Source organism: Diabrotica undecimpunctata, chromosome 5 (genome assembly GCF_040954645.1).
Source record: "Diabrotica undecimpunctata isolate CICGRU chromosome 5, icDiaUnde3, whole genome shotgun sequence".
Taxonomy (NCBI): Eukaryota; Metazoa; Arthropoda; class Insecta; order Coleoptera; family Chrysomelidae; genus Diabrotica; species Diabrotica undecimpunctata.
Window position 1 is genome coordinate 117,631,087 of NC_092807.1, and position 12,074 is coordinate 117,643,160.

Consider the following 12,074-nt stretch of genomic DNA (forward strand, 5'->3'; position numbering starts at 1 on the left):
TGTTTATTACTGTATACTATAATATATACCTATGTAAAAGTTTTTTAGGGTTTTTCTTTAATATCCTCCTAAAGCCGCTTGAAAGATAAAATTGACAAATATGTCATTGTTTCTAAAAAAAATTCCTAATTTTTATAATTGCATATTTAAAAGATCTAAGTGTTTGAACGGCACACAAATTGGTTCTGTCCCGATCTACCATGACCATGAGCTACACTGCATAAACAACTTCACTGTGCAATTAATCATGATGAATCAAAGAATGTAAGAAAAATAAAAAATTATCACTCGGAACGCTTTTCGACAGAAATGGAACACAATTTTTATGGTCTGCAAAAGGAAATATGGCGCTGCATAAGAGGTCAAAGAACGGAGGTAAAGGAACTAATAGAACCAAAACACATAGAAAAGGATATCTACGTGGATTGACTACGTAAAAAAGCTCTATGGAGAGGAAGAACAAACGACGCTAGAACCGGAGACACCAGAAATTACCACAAATGAAGAATTTAATATAAATGTTCACAAAGTTCGTACAATACTTGAAAAGTTTCTTCATGTACCCTGTCCTTTCAGAACGTTGGTTACCATCATAGCTATCTTAATTTTATTCACTGCCACCCTAAATAGCATGCTTGTATCAACACTATACCAATCTTGAAAAGCTAATGAACAGAAAAGCAGCGGGTAAAAACAGGATACCAAACGAATGACTGAAAAATTGTGGAGCAGAAATGAAAGAAAAATCTACAACATTAATTAATAAAATTATAAAACACAATATAATACTGGAAGAATGGAGAACGAGCGAACTAATTCTACTATTCAAAGAAGGAGATAAAAAACAGCCAGAAAACTACAGAGGTATAAACTTGTTAAATACTACCCTAAAACTTACAACTAAAGTAATAATAAATCAGAGGAAAAGTTTAGCAGATGAACAACAGGATTTTCGTAGTGGAAGATCGTGTACAGATGCAATATTCGTTATAAAGCAATTTATTAAGAAATCACTGGAGTATAAGAGACCAGCATTTCTTTGTCTGATTGACTTAAAGAAAGCCTTTAACAGAGTAAGACTCAAAGATGTAATCCATTGTTCTGTATAACAGCGAAGTTCCCATAAATATTATAAAAACTATCGCAAACATCTACGAAAACAACAAAATGCAGATTATGCAATATTGATAGCCCAAGATGAAGACAGTCTGCAAAGACTGATCCACAGATTTAACATAAGAGCAAAAGAATTTAACATGACCATCTCAGAAAACTAAAATAATAGTAATCATCAAGGAACCAACCAGATGTAAAATAGAAATTGATGGTATAAGTATTGAACAAGTAATGGAAATAAAATACCTTGTAATTACACTGCCCAACTATGGAGATCCGGACAAAGAAATAAGAAATCAAGTACAACAAGCAAATAGACTGGCAGGATACCTTAATAACACTATATGGCAAAACAGACACATTAACACTGAGATAAAGTCAAGAATTTATACAGCCAGTGTAAGACCCAACACAGCCACAATATAAAGGTTATTACTGGCCATATCAGAGATGAGAGTACTGAGAAGAATTACAGAAAGAGAAGTGAAGACATTAGAAGAAAATGTAATGTACAGTATGTAAATAAATGGACACAAAATAGAAAAAAGGAGGAAATAACCATATAAGCAGAATAGGGGAGACCCATGTGGTCAAAATAGCAAGAGATAAGCCATCAATTGGCAGAAGAAGTATCGGACGAACAGGTAAAAGATTCCATAAAGATATTAATCCGCCGATGAACAAACAGAATTGCATATGAAGAGGAAGAAGAAGAAAAGAAGATTCAAAGACCGTGGTTATAACCCTACAACGTTCGTCCTTGAAACAAATGTGATTCGGAATAGGTCTTATGTTGTAGTCAGTTTTAAAATAGAACGTGATGATATGTATCACACATAGTTATATGAGCATGTTGTAACAATTATTATTAACTTTGGGACGTGAAAAAAAATTGGTAAAATATTACTCTTAATTCGCTGTGTGCAAGTACTTCGATGGGATATGAGGGACGATCGTGCCCGTGAAGCGACGAAACTTTACCTTTTATTTTTATTAGCACATTTCACAAGTACATATTATCATTGAAGAAAATGGAATTTCGTTAATGGTGTAAAAATACAACAATAAATAGTCAATTCAAGATCTAATCGTTTCCAAATTATAAGCAAAATTAACGCAAAGACAAAAGTGGATTTCTAATACACTGGCGGGCAAAAAATTCAGGTCACATTAAAATTGTGATCTCGTTATCATTTGTCATTGAAATGTCTCGTTGATATTTTCGGTTGTAAACTTCTGTTGGCGGTTGTAAGCCATTGGTAATGTATTTTGTAAACTAACTTTAATAATCAATATCTATTGAATTAATAGCAACATTTTAGTTTTTCCGCTTTATTTAGGAGAAGTAATAAGTTTACAGATTAAACAAAGTGCGACTTATTGACACTTAGAAAAAAAAATGATTAAAACTAATGATAAACATTATTGGAAAAAAATCTTCAATAATAGCGTGTATTTCCCCCTCTTGTATTAATGACAACTTGTAGGCGACGAGGCATACTTTAAATTAAATTACGGATCACATTCTGGTCGATGTTATACCATTCTTTCAATAACAACTCTCGTAGCTCCTGGACCGTTCTTGGAGCGGCTGTATACCTTTGGGAACTTCGGCCCAACTGATCCCAGACATGTTCGATAGGATTCATGTCTGGACTGAGTAATTGCCAATCAAACCGCTCAATTCGCAATTCATCAAAATATTCTCTGACAACCTTGGTAGTATGAGGTCTAGCATTATCTTGCATCAAAATGCAATATTCGCCCATAATAGTCATTAAAGGCATAACATAATTATCTAAAACTTCTGTAATGTATCTTGAATCGTAAGGGAGCAATTTTGTATAAAGACTAACTCTGTGCGTGCTTGTGAAGTAATTCCTGCCCAGACCATAACCGACCCACCGCCAAATAGGAGTCGCTCACCAATAAAAGGCGCAGCATATCTTGCTTCGTGTCTTCTCCATACTCGACGACGTCCGTCTGACCCATTCAGACAAAAATCGCGACTCATCTAAAAACAGTAAGTTGCTTCAATTTAAATCATTAGGATGGAGCTGAGTCTGGGCAAATTTGATCTTGCTATCCGATACCGGCGTTGTAATGTTGGATTTGTAGCCATCCTTTCGCAAGATAATCCAGCAGCTCTAAGCCTTCTTCTAACGGTTTATTTACTAAAATTAGCATTTCTCTTCTCTTGAAGTCGGTAAGAAAACCGCAGAGGCTCTTCTATTCTGGAAACTTGCGGACACCACAAGCCGATCGTCTCTTTGTTTAAATGGTGACTCGATTTCGCCCGGATTCTAGCCTTCTGATTATACTTAGGACCAGTCTTTTAATCGTGCTGGTACAAATTTTGAATTGAACATAGACTTCCAACAACTCTTGCAGGTTCACGTTGTCAGCAGCCATTTTGTATAAATGCTACAATTTTTGAAACAGTAACAGGATCTAAAGGCATGGTAATTCATTAGATATGTACCATCAACAACACACTGTACCACCGATAGGTTTTATACAAAAAATTACACTTAATTGAGAAATTGGCAACTAACTATCAAGGTTCCATTAGACTGAATACAGATATTTCATAAAAAAGTCGTAAAGGTCGTAAATACGATAACAGTAGGTACGTGACTAAACTGACAGATAACAACAACAAATGATACATCATTTCTCTGAAAGTAATAGATCAGTGCCTACCAAGAAACCGATATAATCGTAAACAAATTACTACATTAAATTACAAAATTTAGATGTGACCAAAATTTTTTTCCGGCCAGTATTACAATAATTACTGTATTAAATAAAGAATTTTAAATTATTTTATTTGTAGTTTACTAAAAACTTCGCTGATTGATGATATTAAGTGTTGCTCTTCTGAAATGTTTACCTTTTAATAACCTCTATCTTTAATGTTCAAATGATGAAATCTAAAAGTAAAGAATATATTTACACATTTTGACAATTAAAAATCCATTAACATTATTTCGAAACTAAATATTGAATAATTATTGTATTAAAAGTGCTAATAATTTCGGTGATCTATGACACTAGGTGTCGCTTTTCTGAAGTTGCACATAGCGATGTAAAATAATAATACAAAAAGGTTTATTACGTATATTATAAAATAATTGCTATTTATATAGAAATAGAGAGGCATACAACCAAATAGAACGAGCTGCACAAAATAGTGGTCTTAAAATCAATCAGACCAAAACAAAATATATGTAGGTAAGTAAAAATGCAGAAATAAGGTAGCCACAAAATATAACAATAGGAGAATACAACATAGAGGGGGTAAAATACTTTATATACTTAAGATCCTTAGTTACGTCTGATAATAACGTTACGGAGGAAGTGAAGAGGCGAATATTTATTGCAAATAAATGTTACCATGGCTTAATTAGGCAACTAAGATCAGATAACGTCGCAAGAAAAACAACATGCCAAATATATAAAACCCTAATAAGACCAGTACTCACATACGGCTCAGAAACCTGGACACTCACTAAAAGAGAGGAAACGTTGTTAGCCACCTTCGAAAGAAAAATCTTACGACACCTATGTAAGGGCACAAAAGAAAACGGAATGTGACGAAGAAGATACAACTCTGAACTATACAAAATATACCAGGATCCGGATATTATAATATTCATTAAAATAGGGCGGCTGCGTTGGATAGGACATGTAGAAAGAATGGAAGAAGGCTAAATACCAAACAAAATATACAAACAGATGCCAGTAGGAAAAAGAACAAGAGGAAGACCGAAGCTGAGATACTTAGAACAAATAGAAAATGATATAAACATCCTTAACAATAAAAAACTGGAGAAAAAAAGCACGAAACAGATAAGAATGGAGAATGGAGAAAACAGAATCCTGGAATAGGCCAAGACCCAAAAAGGGTTGTCGAGCCAGTGATGATGATGATATAGAAATAAACATATAAAGTAATTTATGAGGTATTTTATAAAACAATTATCATTTAAAAATTGAACCAGGCTGATCTAAAGGGCTGATTTAAAACAATCCAAACAAAAAGCCGTATCACAGTTTTTACAATATGTATGAGCCTATTTAGTTTTTAGTGGGGTTCCAATTGATTTCATTCTTTTGTAGCACATTGAACAACCAAAATAATGTTTTAACGGTCCTTGTATCGGTGGTCTTGATGATTTATCTGTTGTGGCCAAAAATCTAAGATAATGTCAAATTATTTTTTCTTGTATTTGCAGTACGGTTAACGTTGTATTTGTAACGTCATGATCTTTTTCTTCTTCTTAGCTTTCTGTCGTCCATGTTTGGACATAGGCCTCTCCCAACTCTTTCCATCGGTCTCTATCCTGAGCAACATATTTCCAATTTGTTCCAGCTATTCTTTTAATGTCATCCACCCATCTCATCTGTGGTCTTCCTCTTGGTCGTTTACTTTCGTAAGGTGTCCAATGTTGTATTGTAATATTCCAACGTTGGTCTTTTTGTCTAGCAGCGTGGCCCGCGAAGCTCCAATTAAGTTTGGCAATTTTTGTTGCTATGCCCTCGACTTTTGTTTTGGATCTTACCCAGTCGTTCCTCTTTTTATCTGACAGTCGTATACGACTGTCAAAACGTCATGATGTATACCTACATCTGGCGTTGATGACTGCTAATCTAAATAATAAATCAATGAGCAGCTTCTTATACCATGTTAAGCTTTTACGTAGAGGTGAATAAAGTGATGCAAGTTGGTCATCAATATTTATTCCTTTTTTGCATTATTATTTGCAATACTGCAGTTTGCTTCATTTTTATTTCCATTATTTTTGTAATATTTTTCATCATTTCTTCTACATGGAATATGCTAATCGTCAGGACAACTCAGTTTATCAAGCAATTTCAATGTCATGTCATGTCATTTCACTGTCTTTTTGTCTTGCGATTCCTCTCCTTCTGTCATTCCTGTAGTTTGGATTTTATTAAATCCGCTCTGTTTTTTTTAAGTTTAACATAAATCTGCTTTGTGATGCTTCAAGTAACTTGCTAATGCGCCCTTCATTCGATAGAGGTACACATAATTTAACAACAATAATTGTAGCGGGTATATCAAGAGTTTCTATTTGAGTTGAAGCACCTAAATAAAGTTCATATAACCATGGCAGCTGTTTAATAAATATTGCAAAATTTATAAACCCTAAGACCATACACAGCTGATTTTGACGGATTGTTTGTTTTTATCTGAAGCGTTGCATGAAAATTCACCATAGATTCATCAAACACAAATATTTCATCAGGGATGTATAAACTACAAACCTATCTACAATATTCTTTAACATGGATCAATTTTTTAAGTTTTGCTATCAGTATTCAGTTGAATTTCAGCAAAATGACTACATCTGTTCGTTCGCAAATTACTAAAATCAATAAACAAAATAAAATAAATTAGGATTTTTGAATTATAAAGAACTTATATGTGTAAAGTTCTGTCAGCACTCTTTAAGTGCCACGCGTCATTTTTTTAGTATAATTTTCCAAAAAAACAAAGGTTTAAGATAAAGTGCGGTATAAACAAGAAGTGTAAATAATTAATTGTAAGCTTGACTGAAATGAAAAATATAACTCATAAAACGTATACAAAACATTCGTATAGCGTAAATATAAAAAGCCTCTTAGGGATTTATCAAATAAAGATTTAAAAACTCGTGAATATAATTCACCGTTCACTTCAAGACAATCTGTCTTTAACTAGGCTGTGCCGTAGCATGCGTAAAAAAATACAAGAATTATGGAGCTTGTTAAAAAAGGTAATTTCCAATTTTCGCGAGATCTATCAGCCATTTTCGATTCAGCCAGCTTCGTCGTGCTTTCGTGTGCTTTTTATTTTTATTTAGCGTATTACAATACATACATATATATGGTAATATATATATATATATATATATATATATATATATATAATATATATATATATATATATATATATATATATATATATATATATATATATATATATATATATAAAATACATAGTCATGTAATTTCATTATTATGCAGTTATTCACTCAAGACACGTGGACGTTGGAATCAAGGAGTCCACTGGGACCTCAAGCTCCACAGTTAGCTCCACGTGCACCTCCACAGTCGCAGTTTGGTGTCGGAAATTTGTCGCAATTACATAGATTTTTTGCGCAGACACCGTGTCCCGTGCGAAATCTGTTCAGGGTATTTCATATATGACAAAAGAGGTCAAAACCCTTAGTCTTTGATAATGGATTTATCAAATTTCTTAGGTAGCAGAGATCGTTTTCCCTCCAAACGCGAGACGCTAGATTTGGCTTAGAGATGGCAGTCGGTTTGTGGTCAGCCGATAATATCCTGATAGATGACCAGTTTAGGGTTATTCATGCTTTTATTGTATACCTTTACGAGTATTTCCTGTCTGTGCAGAGAGGGTAAGCTATATGGCTGGTTGCTGGAAGCCAGAAAAGGGTATTAGACCTGATACATCCATAGTAACCATCCTCATTTTTCTATGTAGTTAGATATTAATCATTTTAGAGTGGTCGGTAATTAACTAAATTAGTGCACAGTGTTCGCTACAGAGTATACCAGGGTTAGAGATGAAGTTCGTAATGTGTTTGCCAAAACTGCACAGATCTGATGGATAATGTTTTTGCGTGTCTTTCCCTTGGAGACAGGATTCAAATTAAAATCACTCCAAGGTATTTATGATACTTTTGGTGTCTGAGCACAGTATTACTAAAAGAGACTTTTAATTGGTGATTTGAATACACGTTATTAAGGTAGAAGCAGCTAACTTCATCTCATTCATCATCGTCTTATTTAGGCTTTGTGTGAGTCTCTATTTTTCAAAGTATTCATTCGGAGTGAGCAAATTATGATTTACACATTGCTGGTTGCATCGGTGGCTTATTGAACAACTAAAGCTAGATCATCACCGTATCTAAATTTTCTTGCATTAGTGTTGGGAAGGTCTGATATGCAAAGGTTGGGGCCAAAATAGATCTTTGTGGTAGTCTATTGTTTAATTTTCTGTGTTTGCTTACATTGTTGCATTGTGCGGTGCAAAAGTATCTATTCGATTATGATAAAAGTATGAGTAATTAGTCTCATTATCGTGCGGCATGGAATAAAACAAGTTTATAAGGAAGACGTTCCCTCCTAACTGTGCTATAGGCATCTGTTAGGTCTACGACGAAAACATATTTTTTTGTGGTTGGAAAACAGCATCTATGTTGTACTATGTCGGTGTGCTTGTTGACTCTGTGCTATCAAAAAAATGGATTCCATAGATTGTATATTAAATTTTGAGCAAAAAATAAAATTAAGTACTTCGTTTCATTTGAATTGTTCACTATGGTATGTAGTGGATCTACTTTTATATCAACAATATGTTTATAAGTGGTACAAGTTCTACATATACTTGACGATATATGAGACGATGCCGCCTTAAACGCTCCAGAATATTAACACCGGATTGAAATGTCGCCGAAGTGAAGAAAATTGTTATGAAGAATCATCTCGTTATTGTAATATAAGTTGCTGAGGTTCTTGGAGCTAACGGGTGGAACGGACGATTAAGTCATAAACAAAAGACGGAAATGACGTCTTTTTTTGCTGCAACTTGTCGAATCAATTGTTTGCGTTTCAAAAATTCTAAAACTTCTTGCGCTTCTGAGACCTAGGGCCTGTATCATAGTGGGAAAGAAGATATAATATACTCACTAAGATTATTACTAGTCATAAGGTATATTTCTATGTTTAGGCACACCAGTCAAAGATAACTGATGGTCATTAGGACACTTAAGTATTCCTTTGGTTATGTTACTTGATCTTATACTTACAATTTCGTCGTGACTTACAACATCGAACAAGGTTAACTCAAATATTCTATATCGTCTTATGTGTGATTGTAAACCGGATTCGCAGGAATATATTCTGCATTCTTTGACGGAGTCGATGGACATTATAAAGGAGTTGTACGTTACGATAGAGCTTTTAGTTTGAAAGCTATAGTTTGTAAAATGTCATAATAAGTATATAAAACATACATAAGTAAGTGTGAATAAAACTGAACCGACAGTTGAACCGACTACTGCTTCTGATGCTGTTTTTTATCCAACAATTCGTCTTAATCTCAATACTTATGAATCTGTCCAATATTTATTATAACCTACAAATATATTTTTTCCTTATCGCCACTGCTGATACGAACAATTTTTTATACGATAGTTCCAGTAGAAATTAGTAATATTGAAGAACAACACATTATTTTGATAAAGTTTGGGCAATTAATATTGTAGCATTTTCTAGCTATCTTGTTTAATCTCGGATCGGCCTAGATAATTACTCAGGAAATAAACAAGAATCTTTCTGGTGATGCTAGAAAGAGAATGATTTTTGGGTAGATTATTGATCGGATCAGTTAAAAATTAGTCTACAGTAGTATTATGTAAGTTAAAATTAATTTTAAAAATTGTCCGAATGTTAAAGATAAGATCGCTAAATGCATTCTTTCTGGTCGACTAAATAAATATACCTGTTAACTTTTGTTGCCTACATATCTAATGCAGTGCAGTGCAAAATTTTTCTATTTTAATTTTTTTTGTGGCCCCTAATAATCTTTGTTTGCAAATACAACCTAACAGTTTGCATCTGTCAGTGCTCTGGTGATCAAAGGAAATTGTTGTGCCCTTTTGTTCAAATAATTATGTAAACATTTTTTTCAAAGATACTAAGATATAATGTCTATAATATCATCTATAACTCAGGTAATGACTATGCATTTTTGGTAAATCTTACTATTTGAATTCATTTTACAGTTTTAATCAGTTATAAAGGTATTCCATCTAATTTTAGAATAATTATTTACTTAATACCTGATTTATTTAAATTTGTGTTTTTGCCTTTTTGCTATTTATGTTATTTTATTAATTTTTACTTGGATAATTTATTAATATTTTATAATACGTTTGTCTAGCAGAACTTGAGAAATAAAAATTGTTAATTTGTAGTTATTTTTTGTTTAATGCTCTCCAATAACCTTTCTTTCTTCTGGTAACTAATAAGAATATAAATCTGATAGAAATAAAATATAAAGATATTATAAGGTAAGTGTGTTTGATTTTTACTATGTTTGCATATTGGTTTTTTTTTAGCCTATTAGAATAGGCTTAGCCTATTTTTTTTTATCCTTTTTAAACCAATCTTCTAATAGGTCAAGTGTCAAGTTTTCCTCGTCCATTGACAAAGGACTAGGTGCCGGTTTTTATTTTCCCTTTCTTTTAGTACCAAATTTCCTCATTTTCATTGGTAGACTTCAATTATCATTTTTTTTAAATATACCCTCATCCCAAATCTATTGACTCACGTCCCAAAACCACTGTTGCGTTCTTTAAATACAAAACTCATTACAATATGGGCCCTGATTCTAATTGAGATTTCGACTCAAAACATGTCGAAATTAATATGGCGACATCGAAATGCGACTTTGCCAGCCTTGTGGATTTCAGCTGAACTAACCAAACGACGTCAATAATTTTCAATTTATCGAAATAAATTTTAACTTCGAGAAAGTGGTTGAAATTTCATTTCGAGTCGAACATGACTGGCGGGACTGGGAGAAGTGAACTTAGGTTCAGTTTAGACGGTGTTGTGTTTTGATTCTTGCAAGGAAAACTGAGACAAAAAGTATTTATATGGCTGCGTTTTATGGACATTTGCTGATTTTGGAGGAATTAGAGAGGATATATATCCGACGCTCATAACGGAGGATAAGAAGAATGTTACAGGATACTCAAAATCCCTTTTTACTAAGTGATGCTCAATTTAGGTAGCAATTCCGGCTTAATAAACAAGCTGCAAATTATTTAATAAGGGTATTAGAACCATATTTGGAGGAGGGTGTTTATGCCTCTAGGATACCCAAAATGTTTAGGGTAAGTATTACTAAGCTGCAGTAAATTTAAAAATATATTGGAATATAACCACTAATTCAAATCTTAGTGGTTATATTAACCTTAGTGGTTATAACTTACGGATCTCCCACATCCCCTTTTTCTTTCCTTGCCATCATGGCCAAGGAGTTTGCCCTTAACAAAATAGCATGGTCCTCCAAAAAAGCCACCATGATTTCCTTTTGCTCCACAGACAATTTAGTGCCACGATCACCGACAGCCTCTCCATCCATATTCTTTCAATTCAAAATATAATTGAGAATGGCCACTATATGATTTAACAACTCACACAAGAAAAAAAAACACGTTCACGTAACGTAAACAAAACAAACATTCAACAAGCGTTGTGCAGCGTGCAGCTAATAAACAAGAGGGCCAACCCAAATTTTCAGCAGTGTCAAAATGATAAAGTAAATATTCCCAGTTTTAACTACAGTTGAAATGAATGAGAATCGCTAGCGATTGCGACTGTCATGGCGTAGTCGCTTTTAAACTTCGACATCAAAATGAAATAGAATCAGGGCCATGATCTAGTAGTAAAAATGCTAAAGTTATCCCATTTATCTCCAATTTTGAAAATAAAATTTACCCCTTTAAATTGTATTTGTAAATTCTATTATGCAACAAATCTAATTTGTGAAATGAAAATCAAATAAGCGTTAGCAATAATTCTGCCGGAAATTTAAGTGTTCTTGTTACTAGAGATTAGAAAATCAGGTGCTAGTCAGACAAAATTTGTTAGAAAACAACAGCAACTAGCCGGCAACACCGCTAAAGTCCATATATGTACGATACGATCCATATATGTATACAGTATCTTAACTGTTATAATGTAGTAGTTTCCAATAAACGCAGTACGCCGCGTACAGTGTTACAGTGTACAGTACCACCATCTTTCTAAGAGATTTATTAATATTCAGCTCACCGGGGTGCTACTGTGTGAGGTATTAAATTCCATAACAATGGATCTACTTGGTTTTTGAAATGATCCCTTGTTTATGT